The following is a 6000-nucleotide window of genomic DNA, read 5'->3' on the forward strand; positions in this document are numbered from 1 at the left end:
TAATACCAAAGGTCTCATCCAATATGAAAACAGATAAACAAATGTAAAAACTGTCAAGACACGAAAAATATTTAACTATGCCACATACTCCTGCCGAGGAACAGCCACACAGAGAATATGTCACAGTTGAGCCAAACTGCTAAATTGTTCCCTAAAGTGGACATGTTAATGTACTAGGATATAACTAAATCAATTTGTATAAACTATGCTTATTCGAGAGGTACTTTACAATGTTGTTTTGAGATAATGATAACAGTATATATATATCTGTGATTTCATCATCAGTACAGATGAACTTTGCGATCTTTGATATTGTCTAGGACCTTGCTGATTAAAATTGTTATTCAACAATGATATAACAATTCATGACGTTTTATTTGACAATGTGATCGATTTCGTATCGTTATAATGTACATGTTGACAATAATAGATAATACCATACACTTTAATTCGTTTTATATATCATCTGCTTAAACTAAGCTATAAACAATTCTACACTTTAGGGAAATGAAATTGGGGGGAAAATAAAATAAAACTTAATATTTATAAATTAAACGAATATTTTTTTCTCACAAGAATGACCGTGAGGAAATCCGAAGTTTTACTTTTTTCTTGAGAATTTTTATTCTTCCTGTTTTTTTTTATAATCGAGTAACTATCACTTATTAACAAGGGACTTGTGGTACTTTTATAATGATAACATTAAACTTTCCTATTGATACATTAAAGTTGACATTTTGTTCTAAAAATAATACAGGAATGCATTTATTTTGTACAAACTTAAACTACAGTCATATAGAACATATTTGCTTTCATATTTCAGTTGTGTGTCCGTATTTTTTTAATTACTTTAGCCCAACTATGTTTTCATATTTAAATCTAGTTTTAAAGTTTTTGTATTTACCTGACTACACATGACATTGTAATTTCTTTTTATATATCTTGAAATCAGCATGGAGACAACATTGCCTCAGGCTTTCCTTTTAGTATTAATTTTGCCATGATATACGTCAAATATGAGCTCAGTTGAATACAACTGACAGAGGATAACTCGATGTTTCTTTCCTTGATCTTTTTGCAAATGTCATGAAATCACCCTCAGCATGCATAGAAGTTTAGTCTATTCATTATAACTTTTCAATCAACTAGGGTTTTGGGGAAATCGGTTCGTTATGACATTGAATTGAAAATTTACGTCAAATATTTTTGAACCGACGTCATACAAAATGTTCAGTTTAGATATCGTTATATTTGATATTCAACAATACTCAATTAACTAAAAATAGGCCTAAAAACCTACAAGTATTCAAATCTCGGTAATAATTGACCAATTCTGAAGGGTTCTTTTGAAATAGTTAAGATGAGTTGATGAAATTAACAAAAAACGGGTGCAAAAATATTTTATTTTCAGTCTACAGCTTGATGTCAGGCATATATGTACTTTATTTCAATTTCTTAAGTCCGGCAAGTAGAGTGGAGTTAGATAGACTCGCCTCTAAATTTTCATTATAGTCAACAGCTGTCTTTACTGATTACCTTATTACGTAGATTGCAGACCCGCTGGCTATTACTCAATATCTCCTTATTTATTTATTACAAATTGTGTTTCTGTATACGTACAAGACATTAATAATAGAGTAGATGCATCCAAAACTCTTGATGTATATAAGAAAAATCAATTCCCGCTTATACAGTAAGCTTATATATAAAATTAGTTCGGTGTGGGTTTTAAAGTAAGGATTTCGGGATTTGCCTGTCCTACGTCTTCAAATAGCTTCGAAAAAGACAGTCGAATGATGGTGCAAGTCTGTCAAATTTGGTCTACGTAAACTATTTTGTTTAAAATTAGTCATTTATTAACCTCAATTGAATTGTTTTATATTTTTCAAGTCGAGGCCTTTTAGAGACGAATTTATGGTATGAGTTTTTTTTATTGTTGAAAGGCACCGTTGCCTATGATTGCTTACAGTAACTTCATTTCAACTTCGGTAGATAGCTGTGTCATTTGAAGACATACCACCCCTAATTATGTTTTTTATATTCGCAACCTTTGTGTATACATTTTATGGTCACTTGGATTTCCTTGGTATCGAGTTTTAAAAGTATATTTTTGACTGTTAACGCATCAATGTAAATATAACGAAATTGATGAGACTGTCATCAAAGTGAGAGGGTTAGTACTATAAAACCAGGTTTAATCCACCATTTTCTAAATTTGAAAATGCCCGTAACAAGTCAGGAAAATGACAGTTCTTGTCACTTCGTTTTGTTATTTGATTTTGCCATGTGATCATGGACTTTCCGAATTGATTTTCCTCTAAGTTCAGTATTTTTGTGATTTCACTTTTTTTTATTCGTAGTTATGATCGATTGGTAAATAAAGCGAAGTAGTTTTACTTCGGTACAAACAGAATTTATAACAGACATTTATATTTAATTTTCGGATTTTGTAATAGAAATATACTATGGTTTAAAATCTTGCTATTCTCTGGGTTCTGTTTGGTGATGGTAATTCCAAATAATTTCCTCGAACGTATGACATTTATAACTCATTGTTTTCCATTTTCATTATATAACGTTTAGGGAACATAACACATTTCTCTTTTTTCAGTTGTCCATTTTGACCCATTTTGCCCACAGAACCTACCGAATTGATACATTGTTAAGCTAAGCAAACAACTCAAGAACATGATTTTATATTCTTAGATCTTTAAAATTCGTCATATTCGTCCTATCTATATTGTTACCCATCGTCTCATATACCCAATTGTGACATTTTGAACTAGTGTGGGTTTGCATTGAGGTTGATTCATGCTTTATTAAGACACATTTGAAAACTTACTGTTTACAAATTATTTTTTTTTTAAATTAATGCTTTTCTACCTCATGCATGGATTACCTTAGTTGTATTTGGCTTGTTTAGATTCGAGCGTCACTGGTGAGTCTTTTGACAAAAGTTTTGTAGACGAAACGCGCGTCTGACGTATATACTAAATTTAGTCCTGGTATCTATGATGAGTTTATTTGCCCTGTCGATGCATCGGGCAGTGTTCCTTTTACAATTCCCTGTTTTGTTTCAGGTTACCTTCAGTTGTCATCTCAGAACGTATATGTAAGAAATATGAAAATTGTCTTTTTGCCTTTGAATGTTATTTCAAATGCGGTTCTTCACCGTCTACATAGAGATTATAATATACCATTCATTCCATCAGACACGATCAGATCAAGAGTTTATCTAATAATTATCATAAAGCATAGAAACTGGAAGTAAAGTGCATTTACGCCTTCTGAGTATATTGAAAAGAAAATGTTGAGATGACATCAATAAGACAGAATTAACGTTAATAAAGCTAAAACGTTACACGAAGGTTAATACGATTTTGAATAATAGATGAATTTCGAGTTATAAATCGTTTGAGTCCACATATTAAATTTAACATAAACAACTTACTTCTACTTTTAGGTATGTAATTTTGCCGCTTATGTCTTTTGTCTTTTGTGAAGAAATGTCTCATTGGCAATCACACTCATCTTCCTTTTTATATTTACTCGTCCAAAGAATACAAAATTTAAATACATTTAACAAAAACACAACAGAGTGGGCGTGGCCTGGTACTTGATTCCGATGTCATACATCTATTTCTCTAGTGTCATAATGTTTGGCTTAAAACTTTATTTCAATGTTTTATTTATCTAAGTCATGACCATGATGACCATCTACTGTTTATTTGATGGACATGAAGAATTAATATTTATAGGGAATAATGATTTGATTGTTTGCAGGTTTTCTTAATATTAGATAAACTCATCATTGATACCAGGACTAAATTTAGTTTATACGCCAGACGCTTGTTTCGTCTACAAAAGACTCATCAGTAACGCTCGAATCCAAAAAAGTTTAAAATGCCAAATAAGGTACGAAGTTGAAGAGCATTGAGAACCAAAAATTCCTAAAAGTTTTGCCAAATACAGATAAGGTTATCTATGCCCGAGGCAGAAAAGGCTTAGCATTTCAAAAAATTCAAAAATTTTGTAAACAGTAAATTTATCAATATAACCATATCAATGACAATTCATGTCAGCACAAAAGGGCCTTTCCTTCCATATAATAAAAACATTGATAAAATGGTTGTATCCTAAAATCATGTTTTAAATCTTGCATTTGAGTATATATTTCAATGGTTCCAGATGATAATGAGAAGTTAAGTGTGAAATGTAATTTGATGATCGTATATGACCTGGACGGATGTGGAGTCAGGCGACCCACATGATGTTTCCTCTTACACTAAAAAAAGTACAATCTATTAAGGCAGGAAAGACATAATATTTCATGTCTTAGGAAGGAAGGGTCTTTTATTTATGTCCCTTATTTAAGGTGTGGACTTGATAAAGGTTAGAGATTCAGAAGGGGGACAAAAGATACCAGAGGGATAGTCAAAATCATAGATAGAAAATAAACTGACAACGCCATGACAAAAGACAAACAGACTATAATGGTTTACTTTTATAAATTGATTCTTGGATGGAGAGTTGTCTCATTGGCACTCAAATAATATCTTCCTAAATCTAATAATAATATACAAAACACAATATAAAAACTAAAAACTAAGTAAAAAGAACTCCACCAAAAACTACGGGTGATCTCGGGTGCTCTGGAAAGGTAAGCAGCTCCTGTTCCGCCGCGATAGCAGATTCAGACATTCAGGGTTGAGTTCAATATCGTAGCGGCTACTTCAATGTAGGTAGCTTCTATCAATATTTGTGTAGCAGCTAGTCTATAGCTACACGTTCAATAGACAAAACCTACCTAGCACTACGTAGATGCTACGATATTGAACTCAACCCTGATGTATCCTCTCCCTTTTTTCCAATGATAGAAAATTACCATTCCGTTTTTCGCTTATGTTATTTCAGGCATGGATAAAAAAATATATTTGACAAATATTTAATTTGTTATAATTGCAACTGTTAAAGTAATTGGAATTTGAATGGTTTCAGAAACTTTTGAGTATCCGATTGGAAAATATCTGATCTTCATGATCTTGAAAATGTGATCTTATCGTGTCAACATAGCTCATTTCTACCACTCATTAGATAGGAAGTGAATTCTAAGACTACGGTAAAATTAGGTTTGCAGTAAGAGTTAGTGTAGTCTACTATGGTACATGTAATAAGTTAAGGTTTATGTACCCGTCTGTGGCCATTTTTGTACGAACTTTTCAAACTTCAATTGTATCAAAACTACAGACATAATGAATAATAGAGATAGGTCATTTTGTACATATTCCTAGGGGAAACTTGATGCAAAGCATTATTTTTTACTGTTCCATTGCATGTAATAGAAAAAGAGGACTTTGTGGTAAATAAATCAAGATTTTTATAGAAAATCCACAGCCTTTATCCTTGTACTCTCATATTTGGCAATTTGATGACTAATAGATATAAGATTATTGCATGCAGTGCTAGCATTGATTTCCTTCAACAAGTTTATAAATGTAGTTATTGGTTAAAACAAATATAAATTTGGCCAAAATCAATTACACTTTTTAGGGTGCGCTCGACTTTAATGACTCATCACGAGGTGTTTTGGAATTTACAGGTTGCTTAGAACTTTTTGTAAAAAATAAACACTAGCACATCATAGAAAATCAAGTGAGTAATTTATGTTTCAAATTTTATAACAAAAATCTCTGTATTAAAGGCTGTGGATTTTCTATAAAATCTTGATTTATTTGCCACAAAGTCCTCTTTTTCTATCAAATGCAATGAAAGAGTAAAAAATAATGCTTTGCATCAAGTTTCCACTTGGAATATGTACTAAATGGCCTATCTCTATTATTCATTATATCTGTAGTTTTGATACAATTGAGGTTTGAAAAATTCGTACAAAAATGGCTACAGAAGGGTACATAAACCTTAAAAATAAAATAATAAGCGATAGATCGTCAGATTATGGTTCATCGTAGTGATACACAGTTACGTCCCCTTATATTTTTCTAG

Source organism: Mytilus trossulus, chromosome 3 (genome assembly GCF_036588685.1).
Source record: "Mytilus trossulus isolate FHL-02 chromosome 3, PNRI_Mtr1.1.1.hap1, whole genome shotgun sequence".
NCBI classification, from domain to species: domain Eukaryota; kingdom Metazoa; phylum Mollusca; class Bivalvia; order Mytilida; family Mytilidae; genus Mytilus; species Mytilus trossulus.